Genomic DNA, 22,119 nt, shown 5'->3' with positions numbered 1-22,119 from the left:
CACTTGGCCATTTCAGATGGCATTGCTATGGGTCTGGAGTCACATGTAGGCCAGACCAGGTAAGGATTGCAGTTTCCTTCCTTGAAGTGAATCAGATGGGTTTTTCCAACAATAGGACAGTCTCGTGGTCACTGTTACAGAGATCGGCTTTCAATTCCTGACTTTACTGACTCTGGTGAAATTCCCCCACTGCTGGGTGGGGATTCATATTGATTCCCAGGAACATTAGCCTGAAGCCTCAGTCAAGTGGTCTTACAGTACCCCACCATTTCCCATCATTGCTAGCCCAAATAACCAAAATGTGGACATTAAAATGGTGGATGGATGTTGCCAGGGTTGGAGAGTTTGAGCCTTAGAGAGAGAGGGGCTGAATAGGCTGGTGCTGTTTTCCCTGGAACGTCGGAGGCTGAGGGGTGACCTTATCGAGGTTTATAAGGTCATGAGGGGCATGGATAGGATAAATAGATAAAGTCTTTTCCCTGGGGTGGGGTAGTCCAAAACTAGAAGGTATAAATTTAAGGTGAGAGGAGAAAGATATAAAAGGGACCTAAAGTGCAAAGTTTTATTGCAGAGGGTGGTGTGTGTATGGAATGAGCTGCCAGTGAATGTGGTGGAGGCTGGTACAATTACAACATTTAAGAGGCATCTGGATGGGTATATGAATGGGAAGGGTTTGGAGGGATATGGACCGCGTGCTGACAAATGGGACTAGATTGGGTTGGGATATCTGGTCGGCATGGACGGGTTGGACCGAAGGGTCTGTTTCCGTGTTGTACATCTCTATGACTGTATGACTCTATTAGTGAGGAAACGTTTCTACTGTGGAAGGTGGGGAGAAATAGGGTGAGATCTCTGCTTTCAGTGTGCGGCCTCTTTGTCACAGGAAGTGGCTGAAGTGAATACTGTGCAACAGGGTGTAAAAATCAGGGTCCGGGGCTCAGGGTGGGGGATTGGGGGGGAGGGGGAGAGAGGGAAGAAGGGCCCTGGGTTAGGAACAGTGATTTCTGTCCATGCCCCTGTCTGAGTGCACGAGAGAAAACAGCAGAGACATCGCTCCGAAAGGCTAACTCTATTGGGAGGAAACTATTGCAATGGGGAGGCACGAGCAGAGACTGATGGGCCAAATGGCCCTTTCCTCATGTACCTGGTTAACATCTCTCCATCCCCACACTCAACCCCTGCTCAATCCCATTCTCTCACACAGCGGCAAAGGGACCTCCTCACTGTTGTTCCCATTCCCAGCTCGGGTGTTCCAATGCCACTCTCTCCCACTCTCCCATTCCCATCCAGTCGCTGTTCAAGTTTCCTTTCAGAGGGGTCATGTTTCTGCTGTGCTGTTTTGTGGTTATAGGAGTTTCTCCAGTTGAAGCCTGTCCATTTGAGTTAGTCTGGGGGGTGTGAGCAAGGCATTGTTCTGTCAGAGTGTACCAACACACTGGTTCCCATACCAACCGTGGGGACTTCGTGGCAGGCAAGATGAAGGACAGGGGGAAAAAACCCCACCATTTCTAGACCAGCATGTATCTGAGGAATGTGTCTGCCTGCTCCCCCTAGCTCCTCACACATCTGGGAGATGTTAAACCAACCTCTTCCATTGTAACAGCAGAATCAACCTGACTGCACAGATGGTTTCCATTCAGCCCATTGTCCGTGTGCTAGCCCTTTGAATGATGTCCAACACTAGCCCTACCCTCACTCCGTAGCCTCCCCACAAGCAAGTCACTTTCAAGCATTGTCTATTTCAAACCATCTTTTGAAAGTCCTCGTCAAACCTGCCTCCACGACCTTGTCCAGAGTCACACCACCTCAGGTTCGAGTCTAACAGCTTTATTTGAAATCATAAGCTTTTGGAGCGCTGCTCCTTTGTCACTTTGAAAGTGCTCAGAAAGCTTGTGATTTCAAATAAACCTATCGGACTGGAATCTGGTGTCGTGTGCGTTCTGACCTGGTCCACCCCAGTCCAACACCGCCACCACCACATCATGGCTACCATTTCAGGCAGCACGTTCCCAGATCCCAAAGACTCAGTCCAGAGAGCTCTCTCTCTCTCTCTCTGCTCGACTCTCCCCATTTACTTGGCTAGTTAACACGTGAACCTTTCAGTGGAAGTAGTTTTTGATCTGTTACTTTATAAAAAAAAACCATCATCTTCACAAGAATCTCCCCTGAAGCCTTGAAGGAAATCAATACCAGCCTCTCCATTGGGTCCAACGCTCCTCATCCCTGGTATTGTTCAGGTAGATCTCCTCTGCACCTTCCCCAGGGGTTAGACATCCCTCCTGAGGTATAAAGCCCAGAACTGAAAATATTACAGCGGCTCAGGCCAAACCAACGTTTTACAGAAGGTTTTCCAGGCATTTCACTTGAAAACTACCTCAGAAACATCTCAGTAACTGTTGTGACAGGTTAAAGAAAAGAATCTGAAGATAATGGTGGGTAACAGGAGCCCTTGATTGTTCCCGAGATGACTTACATTTGTTGACGTGCCCAAAGAGTTGGCGCCAGGTCCTTTTGTGACATCACAATGAAAAGATTCAAGTTGAATGTCTCCAGGTTTCATCTGCCAAAGGAGAGCAAATTCAAAGACCAGTTACTGTACTGGAGGAGGACATTCAGCCCATCGAATTGGGCCTGACTGTCTCGATGCGCCTCCTACTTGTTGTCATTCCCCCGCCCATTCCCCATCTTGTTCTAGTGAGACTCTGCCAGAAGAAACTCGGATGTACCTGCTGTTGATGTGGTATTTGAAACTGGGCGTTGGGACGATGACCCCTCTCTCATGTTCGTGACATCTGGCCCAGGGGTTTTTACTTGATGAAGTTATTCAGTGAGTGGTGTACACTGCACCCTTTAGTTGTCATGATCTCAACCTGGCTCCTGTTCGATGACACAACCAAAGCCAGCCTCAGTGTCCTAGCACGCAATTGGCTGCTTGAAACAGCCTCTGGATCCGGCTCTTGGCCAATCAGAACTCACATTTTAAAGATGTGGAAATGCAGGCCCTGGCCCTTGAAAGTTCTATTCTAGAAGTCGCACAAACACGGGAGAAGTTCTAGATCAAAGGGTAGGACAGAGCGCATAGGTGCAGGAGGGGTTATTCAGCCCCTTTGAGCCTAACCCCCACCATTCATTAACACAATGGTTTCTCTGGTTGTAATCTCAGTTCCACCTTCCTGCCTGCCCTCTCCACTTTAACCCTTCATTCCCTTGTCTATTAAAAATCAATCTAACTCCGTCTCAAATAAATTCACAGATGCAGCCTCCACTACCTTGTGGGTCAGAAAGGAAAGTGGAAAATGGTTGGAGAGAGACCATTCGGCCCGTCTGGTGGTGTTTATAACCTGGCCACCTTCCCTTCTTCCCTTCATCATAGTTCTCAATGTAGTTCTCTCTCCTAGGTTTGTCCAATTTCTCCCTATCAATCACATCCATACTGTCCACCTCCTCCACCCCACCATGGGACAGACAGGATGGTGAGCTGGTGATGGCACACACTGGCTGTGGGCTAATCGAGGAACGTGTCTGAAATAGAGAGACAGCAGAGGACCCCAATTCCCCAGATCGATGTACAGCTCCTTGCTGGACCAATAGCTCTAGGTGTGGTTGCCTTGTGTCTGATTATATTGATGTTCCTCGTTCTTCTCCAGCACTTGCTCTGTTATTTCAGACTGTGACATGGTCAACCCATTTGTCTTTATCATACTGGCAGTTCATTGCCTCCTTTAAAAGCCCCTCCTTGCCAGTCCCTGTGCAGTTTCCTAATATACATTCACAGGATGAGGGTGTGTTTGGCTAGATCAGCATTTATTGCCCATCCCAAATTGCCCAAGAGCAGTTAAGGGAGAGCCCTTCCCAAACCCAGGACCCCTTCCATCTAGAAGGACAAGGGCAGCAGGTACATGGGAACACCACCCCCTGCAAGTTCCCCTCCAAGCCCCTCCCTATCCTGACTTGGACATATATCACCATTCCTTCAGTGTCACTGGGTCAGAATCCTGGAATTCCCTCCCTAAGGGCATTGTGGGTCTACCCACAGCACATGGACTGCAGCAGGTCAGGAAGACAGCTCACCCCCACCTTCTCAAAGAGGCAATTAAAATCATGAATTGTACAATGCTTCGGCTGATTGAGTTTGTACTGCCAAAAGTGTTCATTTGGACCCACTTTCTGAATGTTATGCCATTTCAGATGCTCGTTCAAGTATGTTTTACAGTGTGTGAGGCTTCCTGCCTCTGACTCCCTCCTCGCCAGCACATTCCAGACCTCCAGCCCCCTGTGAGTGTGAAAACTTTTCTTCAAATCCCCTTTAAACCTCCTGCCTTTCACTTGAAAATTATTCCCCTTTGTTACTGACCCTCTGACTAATGGGAACAGCTGCTTTCTATCCCCCCACTCTATGCCTCTATTACACCCTCTGTCAGGTTCCCCCCTTAAGCATCTCTGCCCTAAAGAACACAGCATGTGGGTCAGTTAGCTCAGATGGTTAGACTGTGGTGCTCAGAACGTCAAGTTCATGTGTTCAATCCTCACACTGACCAAGCGTTGTATTAGGGTTTGCCCTTGGTGGCTCAGTGGTCAGCACTGCTGCCTGACAGTGTCAGGGACCTGTGTTCCATTCCTGCCTCAGGCAACTGTCTGTGTGGGTTCCCTCCCACAATCCAAAGATGTGCAGATTAGGTGAATTGGCCATGCTAAATTGTCCACAGTGCTAAGAAGGTTTACCAGGATGCTGCCTGGACTTGCCTTATGAAGAGAGGTTGAATAAGCTCAGATTTTTCTCTCTGGAGAGAAGGAGAAAGAGAGGAGACCTGATCGAGGTGTACAAGGTAATGAGAGGAGTAGATAGAGTCAATAGCCAGAGACCTTTCCCCAGGGCAGGATTGACGGGTACGAGGAGTTATAGTTTGAAGATATTAGGAGGAAGGTATAAAGGAGACGTCAGAGGTAGGTTCTTTATGCAGAGAGTGGTGAATGCATGGATTGCATTACCAGTGGTGGTGGTGGAAGCAGAATCATTAGAGACATTTCATTGACTGCTGGACCGACACATGGAGAGCAGTGAGTTGAGGGGTGTGTAGGTTAAGTTATTATATTTTATATTAGGCACAACATCGTGGGCCAAAGGGCCTGTTCTGTGCTGTACTTTTCTATGTTCTATGTTCTATAGTGCTAGGTGCATTAGTCAGCGGCAAAGATAGGGTAGGGAATGGGTCTGGGAGGGTTACTCTTCGAAGGGTCGGTGTGGACTTGTTTCCTCATTGTTGGTAATCTCATCTGAGCTCCTCTCTTCATCGTAGCTCGGCTCCAACCCAAGCAACATCCCAGTGAGTCTCCTCTGCGCCCCCTTTCTGTGTCATCCCATCCTCCGCAGAGTGTGGGGAGCAGGGTTCAGGCTCAGGGGTAGTTGAGTCACAGTCTGTCCAAGTGTTGCCCCACATCCTGAGAATGCCACTTTCAAAATACCACAGCCAAGGGTTTGTGAGAGTAACGTGTGTAAGAGGCATTCTGGATTAGTGGTGCTGGAAGAGCACAGCAGTTCAGGCAACATCCAAAGTGCAGCGAAATCGACGTTTCGGGCAAAAGCCCTTCATCAGGAATAAAGAGCCCTGACTTGTTTGAGATGCCTGCTATTTGCTGAGTGATTCTGACTGAAGCAGTCAGTCTATGGGGCAATGCTAATGTGTTTTCAGGGAGAGTTTCATGCCAGTTTTATTTTGTATTTCCTTCTTGTTGAAAGCAATTAGTCAATTCCTAACACGTCAACGCTCATTAATTGACTTGTAAAGGGCATTGGCAACACTTGCAAAATTATGCACCCTTCACTTGGCTGGTTTAATCACTTAATAATCTGCATTGTAGGTCAGCTTTACCTTTCCTGTTTCCCACAGCGTGTGTTGGCCACTGGTTCTGCAGAAATTTCTACTGAAGCCGATTGAGTTTTGTCAAAATGTTTATGAAGCTGCTAGTCAGGTGGGCCCTGACTGGCCCCAGTACCAATTGGCCTTGGATAGACTGGAGGGGACTACTGGAGTCACATATCAGTCCAAGAATGGGCATTAGGCTGGCCTATAGAAAGTTGATAAACCAGTTCAGATTTCGATAAGTATCTAACAATCTCAAGGTCATGTTTCCCATTACCAACCTGTAACTCCTAGATTTATTTTAGTTCTTTTAAATTCAAGCTACCAAAGTAAGATTTGAACCCCCTGCCCTCTGGATTATGTGTTCAGTCATGTGACCAGGACAGTACAGCTTTAGATTAGATTCCCTACAGTGTGGAAACAGGCCCTTTGGCCCAACAAGTCCACACTGACCCTCTGAAAGGTAACCCATCCAGACTCATCCCTCCTAACCTATGTTTACCCCCCACTAATGCGCCAATTTAACTGACCTGCACGTCTTTGGACTGTGGGAGGAAACCCACACAGACACAGGGAGAATGTACAAACTCCACACAGAGAGTCACCCAAGGCTGGAATTGAACCCAGGTCCCTGGTACTATGAGGCAGCAGTGCTAACCACTGAGCCACTGTGCCGATTGCTAAGAAAAGATAAATTGCCTCTTGCAGTCATCAGGACCATTTGCAAGAATGCCACTTCAAGAGCAAAACTAATTGGGTGAGAGGTAAGTGCTGATTGGTGGATCTGGTTGGCTGTGGACTCTGATTGGTGAAGGTTTTACCCTGGAGAATGCACCTATTATTGCTGATTGACAGTCAACAGCCAGGTTTTGTTAAAAGTTTAAACCAAGCAGGTTGACTCTGATTGGTTAGGACATGTCAGGAATTTTCTGCACGCAGCTGCGGATTCAAGTAAAGCAAACGACCCCCAGATCGGAAACACGGCAAACGACAGGAGGTTACATCATACTCGTCTAAGGAAACATTTCTCGTGGGACCCAAGAAAGACACTTACCAGTTTTGACACAGAATGTTACCTTTCTGAAGGCCGGGCCCTGGATTTCATTAGCAATGTGGGGCACATCTGCTTGTTTCTCACAGCCAGCCAATCAGTAATGGAGCAGACATAGACATCACCTTGTAGTACCAGACCACGGTCTCTGGACCCATCGTCATTGGTGGGACTTACAGACCCAGCTACTTGCTTGGTTGTGGTTTGTTTCCATGTTCAACAAACAGATGGTGTTGACCATGGATTCCCCACGAGGGTCAGCTAATACAAACATTGGGTTTCATGAGGGATGTACTTTTGATGAAATGACACCAGGGATGGCTTTGTTGGTCCCCATTTCAGCATCAAGAGGTACGGGCCCAAATAATGAGGTTTCCAATGTTGCCAGCTGAAAATGTGTTGCTGGTTAAAGTACAGCAGGTCAGGCAGCATCTCAGGAATAGGAAATTCGATGTTTCGGGCATAAGCCCTTCATCAGGAATGAGGAGAGGGTGCCAGGTAGGCTAAGATAAAAGGTAGGGAGGATGGACTTGGGGGAGGGGCGATGGAGATGTGATAGGTGGAAGGAGGATTCTCCAGTTTCCTCATTTCCCCTCCCCCCACCTTGTCTCAGTCGGTTCCCTCAACTCAGCACCGCCCTCCTAACCTGCAATCTTCTTCCTGACCTCTCCGCCCCCACCCCACTCCGGCCTATCACCCTCATCTTGACCTCCTTCCACCTATCGCATCTCCATCGCCCCTCCCCCAAGTCCCTCCTCCCTACCTTTTATCTTAGCCTGCCTGGCACACTCTCCTCATTCCTGATGAAGGGCTTATGCCCGAAACGTCGAATTTCCTGTCCCTTGGATGCTGCCTGACCTGCTGCGCTTTAACCAGCAACACATTTTCAGCTCTGATCTCCAGCATCTGCAGACCTCACTTTTTACCTTTCCAATGTTGCCAGCCTTGTATTGTGTGGAACTGCAGAAATCCCGGTGTGTGTACTGACCAGTGACGGAGGTCTGTGATAAACAGCATGAGGGAACCACTGAACTCACTCCCCCTCCACCCCACCCCCCATGGGAGATTTATCAGCTGGGACACCGAGGAAAGCAATTTCATTTGACTGCTCCATTTGAAAGGTGAATTTCAGACCAGGATGGAGACCCTGACAAGATGGGGAGGCGATGGCTTTGTGGTATTATCACAGGACCATCAACGCAGCTGATGTTATGGGGCCTTGGGTTCAAATCCCACCACCGCAGATAGTGGAATTTGATTGCAATTTTAAAAACATCTGAAAGTTAGAGTCTAATGATGACCATGAATCAATTGTTGGAAAACCCATTTATTTCACTAATGTCCATCCTAACCTGGTCTGGTCTTCATGTGACTCCAGACCCACAGTGATGTGGTTGACTCTTAACCACCCTCTGGGCAATTAGGGATGGGTAATAAATGCTGACCCAGTCAGTGACACCCACACCCCATGCACGAATAAGAAGATTAATAAGTTCTCAGATCAATGCCCTGGCCAATCACAGTCAATCTGCCCTCTTTTTAACTTTACCAAAACCTGGCTGTTAACTGCATTAAGCTCCATGGCAACACCTCTATGAATCAAAATCCACCAATCAGCACTCGCCTGTCAGGGAACTTGGAACAAAGAACAGTACAGCACAGTACAGGCCCTTCGGCCCTCGATGTTGTGCTGACCTTTTACGCTACCCTAAGATCAGACTAACCTACATACTGTACATTTAACTATCATCCATGTGTCTATCCAAGAGTGGCTTAGATGTCCCTAATGTCTCAGACTCTATTACCAGCACTGGCACTGCATTCCAAGCACCCCCCCACTCTCTGTAAAGAGCCGCCCTCTGACATCTCCCCTAAACCTTCCCCCAATCACCTTAAAATTATGTCCACCTGTGACAGCCATTTCTGCCCTGGGGAAACAAACTCTCTGGCTATCCACTCTATCTCTGCCTCTCATCATCTTGTACACCTCTATCAGGTCTCCTCTCATCCTTCACTCCAATGAGAAAAACCCTAGCTCCCTCAACCTTTCTTCATAAGAGTCAAAAAGTGTGGTGCTGGAAAAGCACAGCCAGTCAGGCAGCATCCGAGGAGCAGGAGAATCGATGTCTGGGGCAAAAGGTCTTCATCAGGAAAGTTGGGGGGTCCCAAGGCGGCTGAGAGATAAATGGGAGGGGGATGGGGCTGGGGGGAAGGTAGCTGGGAAAGTGATAGGTAGATGGAGGTGGAGGGTAATGGTGATTAGTTGGAGAGGATGATGGAGCGGATAAGTGAAAAGGAAGATGGACAGGTAGGACAGGTCAAGAGGGCGGTGCAGAGTTGGAGGGTTGGATCTGGGATAAGGTGGGGGGAGGGGAGATGAGAAAACTGGTGAAATCCACATTGATGTTGTGTGGTTGGAGGGTCCCAATCTGATTGGTTGGAGATGTGGGAGCAGGTGTAGTCCGGGTAGCTGTGGGAATCGGTGGGTCTGAAGTAGATGTCTGTGTTGAGTCTGTTACCACTGATGGAGATGGAGAGGTCCAGGAAGGGGAGGGAAGTATCCGGGATGGTCCAGGTGAATTTAAGGTCAGGGTGGAAGGTATTTGTGAAGTTGATGAACTGTTCAACCTCCTCGCGGGAGTAGGGACATTGATGTCAAACCCACAGACTGCCACAGCTACTGGAGTACACCTGGATTACCTGGACTACACCTCATCCCACCCTGCCTCCTGGAAGAACACTATACCTTACTCCCATTTCCTCTACCTCTGCCATACCTGCTCTGAGGAGGAACAATTTCACTCCAGTACATCCCAGATGGCCTCCTTCTTCAAAGACCGCAATTTCCCCTCCGACGTGGTTAATGATACCCTCCAGCGCACCCCCACCACTTCCCACACCTCCGCCCTCAAACCCCACCCCTCCCAACACAAAAAGGATAGAACCCGTCCTGGTCCTCACCTTCCACCCCACCAACCTCCATAAACATCGCATCATCCTCCACCATTTCCACCATTTACAAACGGGCCCCACCACCAGGGATATAGTTCCCTCCCCACCCCCATCAACTCACCCTCCCCTCCCGGCACCTTCTCCCACCACCGCAGGAGTTGCAAACCCTGCGCCCACACCTCTTCCCTCACCTCCATACAAGGCCCCAAAGGAGCATTCCCCAATCAGCAGAGATTTTCCTGCACCCCCACCCTCCTCATCTACTGTGTCTGTTGCACCCGATGTGGTCTCCTATACATTGGGGGGGACAGGACGCCAACTTGTGAAATTTTTCAGATGTCCCCACACATTCCTGATGAAGGGTTTATGCTAGAACCATCGACTCTCCTGCTGCTCGGATGCTGCCTGACCTGCTGTGCTTTTTCAGCAACACACTTTTCGACCCTGATCTCCAGCATCTGCAGTCCTTACTTTCTTTATGCTTCATAAGACATGCCCTTTCAGTCCAGACAGCTTCCTGGTATATCTCCTCTCCACCCTCTCTAAAGCTTCCACATCCTTCCTATAATGAGGTGACCAGAACTGAACACAATATTCCATGCAGTTTAAACATTCGGTTTCCCCTTGAATTGGCATTCTTGTGAATTGTCCTGATGAGTGCAAGGTGCATCCTTCAACAAAGTATGACAACAAAGTTTGCAGGAAGTCTCCGGTTTGGCATTACCAAGTGGCAGATAACGCTGCTCCCAGTTCCATCTCAGAGATAGACAGAGGAAAGGGTGTACTGGCTCTGGAGGGGATGCAGAGGAGGTTCACTAGATTGGTTCCGGAGTTGAGGGGGTTGGCTTATGAGAAGAGACTGGGTAGACTGGGATTATATTCATTACAATGTGGAAGAATGAGGGGGGATCTTAGAGAAACATATAAAACTAGGAAGGGAGTAGATAGGAGAGATGTAGAGGTGTTTCTGCTGTCAGGTCAAGGGACCATCATCTCAAAATGAGAGGGAGCAGATTTTGGACTGAGGTGAGGAGGAACTTTTTCACCGAGAGGGTGAATCTGTGGGGTTCCCTGCCCAGGGAAGCAGCTGAGGCCTCCTCTGTGAATGTTTTTAAAGCTAAGGTAGGTTTTGTTTGAACAGTAAAGGAATTCAGGGTTACGGTCAGAGGGCGGGTAACTGGAGCTGAGGCCATGATCTTATTGAATGTCAGAACAGGCTTGATGGGCCGGATGGCCTTCTCCTGCTCCTAGTTCTGATGTTCTTACACAAGTGCTGGAGAAACTCAGCAGGCCTGGCAGCATGCATGGAGAGAGACACAGTGCTCACGTTTCAGCCTGAGGTTTTAGAATGGTTCTAAAGATGCTGGACTCGAAACATTAACTGTTTTTCTCTCCACAGATGCCGTCAGACCTGCTGAGTTTCTCCAGCATTCTCTGCTTTTATTCCAGATTTCTGCAGTGTTTTGGATGTTTCAGTCTCAGAGGCGCCTGGCAGGTTCTTGACTTGATTGACTCTCTCCATCAGTTTGATAAAAACATTTCCTCAGGGTCTGGCCTGTATATTGTGGATCTTGACCTGCTCATGGGATTGACGTGGTGTGAGGATCAGGAGACAAAGATTTGGTTCCGATAATCCCCTTCCGTGTTCATCACTAGGGTGTTCAGCCTAAAGGACTGAGACAGTTTCACAGATGTGTTGTTCCCATTTTAAACTCCTATTTATTAAGTTCCACTATCTTGATACAAGGCCTGGTGTTACATACGGCCCAGCTTGGATAAGGGCTGCAGAAATCCCCAAAAAGGCAATGCTGATACTGTTGTATCTTTATCTGAGACTAACGTTCACTTCCATTTTGTGTCAACGGCACTCCCATGTTTTTCATAGAATGGATTCCCTACAGTGTGCAAATAGGCCCTTCGGCCCAACAAGTCCACACTGACCCTCCGAAGAATAACCCACCCAGACCCATTTCCCCCCCTGTTACTCTACAGTGCCTCTGACTAATGCAACTAACCTGCACATCCCTGAATACTATGGGCAGTTTCCCATGGCCAATCCACATCTTTGGTCTGTGGGAGGAAACCCACACAGACAATTGCCTGAGGGTGGAATTGAAGCCGGTTCCCTGGGGCTGTGCGACAGTAGTGCTAACCACTGAGCCACCATGCTGCTTGACATGTTGGTGAAATTCTCTCTGCTCTCTGTCCACTCAGAGTGGTAACTCAGTGAGAATTTAAGCTTTTCCATAAATCGGGCTAATGAATGCAGCAAGGAAGGAATTAACGAAAAGGGCAAACACTTTCTTCTGGAAATAATGACCAGTTAATCAAATGAGGATAGCGTGTGATTTTGAAATATAATTTCCAACGGTGTATATTTGTTCTCAGGTCAATTGTTTTAGAAACAAATGGGGTAATTCTGGGAGTGAGTTCGTATGAAACGGACGTTTCAGAAATGACAAACAGATTTACAATTCATTATTTCAATTAATGTCCCATCACCAAGTAGAGGAATCACAAACCTCCATCCCGTCACCGTGTGGGGGAATCACAGACACAGACCCCCGTCCTGTCACCGTGTGGGGGAATCACAGACACAGTCCCCTGTCCCATCACCGTGTGGGGGAATAATAGACACAGACCCCCGTCCCGTCACCGTGTGGGGGAATCACAGACACAGACCCCTGTCCCGTCACCATGTGGGGGAATCACAGACACAGACCCCCGTCCTGTCACCGTGTGGGGGAATCACAGACACAGTCCCCTGTCCCATCACCGTGTGGGGGAATAATAGACACAGACCCCCGTCCCGTCACCGTGTGGGGGAATCACAGACACAGACCCCCGTCCCGTCACCATGTGGGGGAATCACAGACACAGACCCCTGTCCCATCACCGTGTGGGGGAATCACAGACACAGACCCCTGTCCCGTCACCGAGTGGGGGAATCACAGGCAAAGACCCCTGTCCCATCACCGTGTGAGGGAATCACAGACACAGACCCCTGTCCCGTCACCATGTGGGGGAATCACAGACACAGACCCCCGTCCCATCACTGTGTGAGGGAATCACAGACACAGACCCCTGTCCCGGGGTTGACCTGTTATGAGTTAGTGGGAGTTATCTGTGCACTGTTTCCACAGTAGCCATCATTTGCCTCCCACTCTCCAATCCCTTGTCGTTACTATCAGGCTGTATTAATGCCCGTCTCTAAGACGGGAGTCTCACTTTGTTTGACAAGTCCATTCCTTTGCTGAGTGAGAAAACTTGTTGCTTCTTCCTCTTAACCTCTCCCTGATTGACGGGCCGTGTGAGGACAGAGAATAATTTACCACGGCTGACTTCACCAATGGGCTCCCACTGAAACCTCTTCTTCAGAGAAAACAAAAACAACCTCTAACCTCTGTCCTGAAATTCCTGACCTTCTAAATCATCTTGGTCACGCAACACACGGCCAATAATAATACCGTTCCTGTATTTGGTGGTGAAGTTACAGGGAGAGGCCTAGGGGAAACTTTAATAAGGGTATTTGCCTCATAGACTTGACGCTGCGTGGGTCACAGAACACTCTGGAAGGAACCAAACCATGCTTGCAAAATAAATGCCAGATATTTCCTGCAGTCTCAAACAACCTTGTGCTGCAATCCTTACATGTGGAAGCCACAGACCCAGAGAGTGAACCAGCTCAGGAGGTCTGCTTTTTTTAAGACGGGCAGTCTGTGGGCACCGTTACACTTTGGAGAGAGCGGGATAAATCATTGCTCTTTTTAAGCCCCTCTCAGTTGGCTGCATCAAAGATTTTTGACATGTTTTAAAACATGCAGCTATGTCTCACTTCAATTAAATGCCACAACTTGTTAGGGTTAAGGAGATCATAAAAAGGTTTACTTCAGTGAAAGGAAGAGAGGTTTTATTACCAACAAGCCAGGGTAAAAGTAGTAAAATATGACAGACAGTCACAATCCAGGAATAAAGTTTAAAAAGGGGACTTGGTCCAGTACAATTGGAAGATCAAGATTATGCAATTTTAAAAAATTCTTAAGTCCTTGATTGTCATAGTTAAGTCTAAGACCATCACAGTTTATTCAGTGTTTTGTACTCTCACCAGTTGCGAAATTTGTTGGATCCTTGTATTTTCGTTGTATGAATGATTGGCCCATTTTATTTTTCAATCACAGGTGCTAATTTCTGAGAGGTTGTGAAGGAAACAGACACTTCCGCTCTTTATCGTTACTAATCCATCGCTCTTCTCCTCTGGCCGTTACTCTGCCAAGCAGTTAGTGTCATAAGGTTCATTCGTGTATTCCTGAGTCTGGCTCTATTGTGTTCCAAAGCTGGATAGATGCAGGTAGTCTGTCCTTAAATGTCCAATATGTGTGAATGTGAATTACAAAAGGAGTCGAGAGCTGCTTAACACCTGATTCATTCGATCATTTTAAACTCAGATAATTTTGTTTGTCTCACATTGACTTCCTCAACTTGTTTCTATTTGTGGTCAGGTGATTGCTGTGGCCATTTTAGGTCCAAATTTAAAAAACATTCTAATTTTTAAAGGTCTCAGGCATTAAAATCAGTGGACGTTGAAAATATTTCACTGAAGTCATGACAGGACTTTCTGAGGAACCAGCTCCCGGATCTGTGAGCTGCATGAACAAATTCCAAAACTCCCTCATGAAAGTTTGAAGGAACGAAGATCAAAAGCCCATTAAATCTTTCCATTCATCATGATAATTCACTCCAGTTACTGGAATTACCCTTAGGGACTGACTCCCTGGAATGTGATCAACTGATCAAACAAAAAAGATCTGGCAGGATTTGTGAAGAGGAAATCATGTCTGGCTAATTCTGTTGAAAGATTTGACCAACTCACCAGGAAGGATGGTGAGGTTTTATTTGATGGTCTTACTAAAACAATTGTTCATGGTTGTGGGCATCACTGGCATTTATTGTCCATCCTGAGTTACCCCTGTTCCAGTGTGAGTGAACTGCCTTATAGAGTCAGAGATTCCTACAGCACGGAGACAGGCCCTTCGGCCCAAACAGGTCCATGCTGACCAAAATGCCCGTCCACACTAACCCCATTTCTCTGCACCGGGCTCATATCCTTCTAACCCTTTTCTCTCCATGTATTGATCCAAATGCCTTTTGAATGTTGTTAATGTACCCGCCTCAACCATTGCCGCTGGCAGCTCATTCCATGTGTGTCCCACCCTCTGTGTAAAAACGTTGCCCCTCAGGGTCCCTTGTATTCTTTCCCCCGACCTTAAACTGATGCCCTCTAGTCCTCGATTCCCCAACCCTGGAAAGGACTAAGTGCATTCACCCTGTCCATGCCTCTCATGTTCTTATACACTTCAATCAAGTCTCCCCTCGGACTCCTACACTCTAAAGAAAAGACTCCTAGCTTGTCCGACCTCTCCCTTTCACTCAGACCCTTGAGTCCTGACAATATCCTTGTAAATTCCTTCTGCACTCTCTTTCCAGTTTAATAACATCCTTCCTGTAGCAAGGTGACCAAAACTGAACACATTCCTCCAACATTATGTTGTATAGCTGCAACATAACTTCCCAACTTCTATACTCAAAGCCTTGACTGATGAAGGCCATTATGCCAAATGCCTCCTTCCCTGCCCTGTCTACCTGGGACTCCACTTTCACAGAACCGTGCACCTGAACTCCAAGGTCCCTCTGTTCCACTACACTCCATAAGGCCTGACTATTCACCATGAAACTCCTACCTTGATTTGACTTTCCAAAATGCAAGATCTCACACCTACCTCTATTAAACCATTTCTTGGCCCACTTCCCCAGCTGAGCAAGGACCTGCTGCAATTTCTGAGAACCTTCCTCACTGTCCATGATACCTCCTAGTTTAGTGTCATCAGCAAACTTACTAATCATGCCTTGTACATTCTCATCCAAATCATTGATATCAATAACAAACAGTAATGGGCCCAGCACTGACCCCTGAGACACTCCACTCATCACAGGCTTCCAGTCTGACAAGCATCCTTCCACTGTTACCTTCTGCTACCTATCCTCAAGCCAATTGTGTATCCAATTTGCCAGCTCCCCCTAGATTCCATGTGATCTAACCTCCCAGAGCAGCCTACCATGTGGAACCTTATCAAAGGCCTGACTGAAATCCACATGGACTACATCTACCACCCTGCCCTCATCAACCTTCCTGGTCACTTCATCAAAGAACTCGAACAACTTTGTGAGGTATGATCTCCCACCCACAAAGCTATGTTGACTATTCCTAATCATCCCCTGTCTTCCCAAATGCATGTACATCTTATCTCTCAGAATCTTCTCAAGTAACCTACCCACCACAGTTGTTAAGCTCACTGGTCTGTCGTTCCCAGCTTTTTTTTTGCCGACGTTCTTGAATAAGGGCACAACATTCACCACCCTCCCGTGTTCTGGGACATTACCCGTGGCTGACAATGATGCAAAAATATCACCCAGGGCCCCCTGCAATTTCTTCACAGGCCTCTCGGAGTGATCTTGAATATATCAGGTAAGGACCCGGAGACTTACTCACCTTCATCCATTCTAATACATCCAACACCTCCACGTGATATAGACTGTCCCCAAGATGTCACCACTAACTTCCCCAAGTTCCCAAGTCTTCATTGTCTTTCTCTACGGTGAACACAGAGGAGAAACATTCATTGAGGACCTCGCCCATCTCCTGCGGCCCTACACATCCATGGTCCTTGAGGGGCCTATTCTCTCTCGAGTTATTCTTTTTCCTTTAATCTACTTGAAGAACCTCTTTGGATACCCTCTAATCTTCTCAGCAAAGGCTATCCCGTGCTCCCTTTTCACCCTCCTGATTTCCTTCTTCAGTAAACTCCTGTATTCCCTGTATACATCCATTCCCTGCCTGTACCTGAGTCCTGATTCCTGTTTTCTGGTCAAAGCCTCATTATCTCTTGTTATCCAGGGTTCCCTATTCCTGCCAGCCTTCACCCTCACAGGAATATAAAGACCTTGAACTCTCGCTATCTCACTTTTAAAGGCCTCCCACTTACCAGAGGTCCCTTTCCCTGCAAACAAACTACTCCAATCAACCCCCTGCAAGCTCCTGTCTCATTCCAGAAAGATTCCCCATGCCCCAGTTTAGAACTTAAACCTGTGGGCCAGCCTCCTTGACCCGCTGCAGCCCATGTGCTGTGGGTAGACCCACGATGCCCTGAGGGAGGGAACTCCAGGATTCTGACCCAGTGATACTGAAGGAACGGCGATATATTTCCAAGTCAGGATGGGGAGGGGCTTGGAGGGGAACTTGCAGGGAGTGGTGTTCCCATGTACCTGCTGCCCTTGTCCTTCTAGATGGAAGTGGTTAAAGAGTCATAGAGTCATACAACACAGAAGCAGACCCTCTCTGCCAACCAAGTTTGCCAAACTAAACTCGTCCCACTTGTCTGCATTTGGCCTGTATCTCTCTAAGAAAGTGTCTGAGAATGTCTTTTAAAGGTTGTAACTGCAACTGTATCTGTCACTTCCTCTGAGCCACCCTGTGTGTGAAAAATTGCCCCTTAGATCCTATTTAAATTTTTCTCCTCTTACCTTAAAAATATGCCCCACCCTTGAGAAACAAAGTTCTGCTATTCACCTTATCTGTGCCCCTCGCGATTTTATACACCTTTATAAGGTCACCCCTCGACTCTCCACACTGAGCAGCTTTCTCCTGGATGGTGTGAAGCTTCTTGAGTGTTATGGGAGCTGCCCCCATTCAGGCAAGCGGGGAGGATTCCATCCCACTCCTGACTGGTGCCTTGGAGATGGTGGGAGACAGTGAGGTCTGGAGATGCTGGAGATCAGCGTTGAGCGTGTGTTGCTGGAAAAGCATCCAAGGAGCAGGAGAATCGACGTTTCAAGTCGAAGCTCTTTGTCAGGAACCTTGTAGATGGTGGACAGGCTTTAGGGAGTCAGGAGATGAGTTATTCGCCACAGTACTCCCAGTTTCTGACCTGCTCTTGTAGCCACTGTATTAAATATGACAAGTCCAACTCAGTTTCTTGTCAACGCTAACCCCCAGGATGTGATGCTCTCTGAACGGCTCAGGGGATGAGTCATAAATGTGAGCCTTTACTAGTGAGATCCACATCTTGGAAGGTGCTTGGAGGGTTGAGGTTAAAAGACACTAGAAGGAATGGATCTAACTGGAGGGGGTGGGTCTCAGCAGCAGGGCTTGTCATACATGGCTCACCAGGGAGATACAGTGTGTGAAACTGATGCAGATTGATGGCTGACAGTTCACTGTAATCAAGGAGCTCAGCTGGTTCCGTGAATGTAGACGATCCCAAAAGATTAGTTTACAGGGACTGACCCATCTCTTGCCAATTGGCGAACTAAAACGGTTCTGTTTACATTCCTGCACGCATTTAATTCCATGTTTATTGCTTGACCCTTGCTGTGGACAATTGAACAAGGCTCCTTCCACATGCTGTGTCTCCGAGCTCAGGCTGTGAGGCCAGGTGGCTATTTAACCATGAAGGCATTACTAGCCAGGCTCACCAATCCCACCCACCTCAAGTCAACCTCAACACCAACATGGCAGGTAGACGTGGGTCTGCTTGTGGGATCCTACTGTGTTAAAATTGCGCTGACACCCACCTACCCTCATCACTACAGTGACTCACTCCAATTGCTGTCAATCTGTAGCTGGGGGAGCCATGATCCAGGAATGCAAATTGTTTCAATTTCTCCTTAAGGTTGCTCTGTCCTTTGTCGTGGACCACCTTGTATCCCGCTAGAACCTACGTTTGATTCAGATCAACCGAACAGCAGAAACAGTGCTGTGTGTGGCTCTGTCCCAGGGGTGAGTGAGAGGGTATGGGGGGAGAATGAATATGATTGCATTGCTGAAGATGTCTCTCTCCTTTTTTACATGTTATTAATTTATTAACAGATTAGCAGGTCAGAATCTGCTCTCTTTCAACATTAACTAATGTATTGCAGAAAAGCACAAACAAGTCAAGAAGGCAGTGTCAAATGCAGTTCAACTGGACATGATCCTCTCATTAAAAGAGCCAAGCCCCTCTGGAAAGCTGCCATTACTCAAGAGTTCCAGTTTATCCAGTTATTAAGTAACGTAGTGATGACCTGGTTAAGAAAAACATCGACAATGCTTAACAATTTCTTGGATTTCTCAGGTCATCTCATTATCTTTACCAGGACCCGATGTCACATTCTACACCGTCAATCCAGGATCAATCTATTGGCACTATGCCCCAGGATCAATCATAGCTTCCTAATGATTGATCAATACCCCACTCTCAATAAATGACCAACACACAATGTTCATGTTCCTGCAACAACCTTCAATGGAGAGCTTCCAACTACAGTTGGTTCTGATATAACGTGATGGTTCCGTTCTCGCGCGATCTCGTGTTATAAGGAAATCGAGCGTGAGTTGCCCATTTAAACCAATAAAAGGCTAGAATGATGTAATGGCCCATACAGGTACAGAGAGCTCACATTCTACAAATAGTGGTCTAGATTCTTCAATCACGTTAAAGCCAATTTGCGTCGAAGGTACACATGTTATAGTAGAGCCGATCGTACAGATAATGGGATAGAAAAAGGAAAAAGCTGTTTTGTTGAAATAGGGATGTGGGTCTCAGTTTATTTTCATCTACAGTCATCAGGACAAATGCAAGAATGCAAATCCACCTCCAAACGGACCCCACCACCAGGGATATATTTCCCTCCCCTCCCCTATCCGAAAAGACCACTCCCTCCGTGACTCCCTCGCCAGGTCCACACCCCCAACCAACCCAACCTCCACTCCCGGCACCTTCCCCTGCAACCGCAAGAAATGCAAAACTTGCGCCCACACCTCCCCCCTTACTTCCCTCCGAGGCCCCAAGGGATCCTTCCATATCCGCCACAAATTCACCTGCACCTCCACACACATCATTTACTGCATCTGCTGCACCCGATGTGGCCTCCTCTATATTGGGGAGATGGGCCGCCCACTTGCGGAACGTTTCAGAGAACACCTCTGGGACGCCCGGACCAACCAACCCAACCACCCCGTGGCTCAACACTTTAACTCCCCCTCACACTCCACCGAGGACATGCAGGTCCTGGATTCCTCCATCGCCAGACCATCACAACAGTTGGAGGAAGAGCGCCTCATCTTCCGCCTGGGAACCCTCCAACCACATGGGATGAACTCAGATTTCTCCAGTTTCCTCATTTCCCCTCCCCCCCACCTTCTCTCAGTCGAATCCCTCGAACTCAGCACCGCCCTCCTAACCTGCAATCTTCTTCCTGACCTCTCCGTCCCCACCCCACTCCGGCCTATCACCCTCACCTTGACCTCCTTCCACCTATCACATCTCCATCGCCCCTCCCCCAAGTCCATCCTCCCTACCTTTTATCTTAGCCTGCTGGACACACTTTCCTCATTCCTGAAGAAGGGCTTATGCCCGAAACGTCGAATTTCCTGTTCCTTGGATGCTGCCTGACCTGCTGCGCTTTTCCAGCAACACATTTTCAGCAAATGCAAGAATGACCCATTTCAACCTATCACAACACTGCACAGGAGGACAGGGGGTTCGGGGTAACAGGTTGGCTGAGGTGTTGCCATGGAGAAAGGAATAGGGAACTATAGTCCACTCAGATTCCAGAGTAATGCAAAAAAAAATGCAAGGTTTGGACATATTCCTTTTATGTGCAGAGAGTACGTCCCTGTGGATGAATGTATGTCACTTCTCGTATTGTAATTAAGCCATATTACGATCAACATATCTTGCTTGTTGGTGTAACTATTAGCAGACTCAGGATTGCTCAGTAAGTGCCACCCAGTTACAGAATCACGCCAACATTTTTCAGTTTGGTTCACAAGCACTGTCTTGTTGAGAACAGTTTATAAATCGGAACACCTAGATCTAAACTAGTTCAAGACTGTTGTGTAGATTGTTCTCAGCTGTACTTTCTCTCCAAGTCCCTCAAAACTTTTCTCGCTCATATCTGAAACATACCTGACTATTGCTACATCTGCAAGGAGAGAGAGAATGGAAGGTAAGGTAGAAAAACTCCAGAAAGGGAGAAGCAAGGGACAGCTAGACTGAAACTAAGGCAGATGTGGATAGGGCTAATAGACAAGGTCTTTACCCTGGGGTCGGGGAGTCCAGAACTAGAGGGCATAGGTTTAGGGTGAGAGGGGAAAAATATAAGAGACCTAAGGGGCAACGTTTTCACACAGAGGATGGTATGTGTATGGAATGTGCTGCCAGAGGAAGTGGTGGAGGCTGGTACAATTGCAACATTTAAGAGGCATTTGGATGGGTATATGAATAGGAAGGGTTTGGAGGGATATGGGCCGGGTGCTGGCAGATGGGACTAGATTGGGTTGGGATATCTGTTCAGCATGGACGGGTTGGACCGAAGGGTCTGTTTCCGTGCTGTACATCTCTATGACTGTACGACTTGACCCTGTCATCTAAATTGTTCTGACGGGGCTGCACTATTGGAGATGTTGTCTTCTGGATGCAGGAGATCTTGTGGGGCAGTGGGTAGTGTCCCTGCCTCTGAGAGAGAAACTCTGGATCCAAGCCCCATCCCAGGACTGGAGGTCCATAGAATGTATGTCATAATCCCACCAATCAGCTTGAGTACGAATGTGTAAACCTTCCTGATGTGCCAATGGTAGGAGTGGGAGAGATGTTGTTCCTCAGACAGAACCATGAGCAGGGTTAGAGTCTCCCCCCCCCCCCCCCACCCCCAGAGACTGATGTTTGGGATGGTGGGACTGAAGAGAGACTGGATTGGTTAGGACTGGAGTTCAGTCTTATAGAAAGGGATTAAATTCTAATACAACTAGACAGGGGTAATGAGGAAAGGATGGTGCCAATGACCAGGGAGTCCAGAATCAGGGGTCACAGTTTAAGGGCGTGATAGGATTGAGATGAGGAGAAATGTTTTCAGCCACAGAGCAAGGGGGGTCTGTGGATGTATATTTGTTCGCTGAGCTGTCCTGGTGAAGAATTTCGAGCCGAAATGTTGACTCTCCTGCCTCTCGGAAGCTGCCTGATCTGCTGTGTTTTTCCAGCTTCATATCTGTTGACTCAAAGTGTTGAATGTTTTCAGGAAGGAGTTAGATATCGCTCTTAGGGCTCAAGGGATCAATGGGTATGGGGAATAAAACAGGAACAGGCGACTGAGTTGGGTGATCAGCCGTGATCATATTCAGTGGTGGAGCAGGCTCGAAGGGCCGAATAGCCTCCTTCTGCT

The sequence above is a fragment of the Hemiscyllium ocellatum genome, chromosome 14, assembly GCF_020745735.1.
Source record: "Hemiscyllium ocellatum isolate sHemOce1 chromosome 14, sHemOce1.pat.X.cur, whole genome shotgun sequence".
In the NCBI taxonomy this organism is placed as follows: domain Eukaryota; kingdom Metazoa; phylum Chordata; class Chondrichthyes; order Orectolobiformes; family Hemiscylliidae; genus Hemiscyllium; species Hemiscyllium ocellatum.
Note: the sequence above shows the minus strand (reverse complement) of the source record.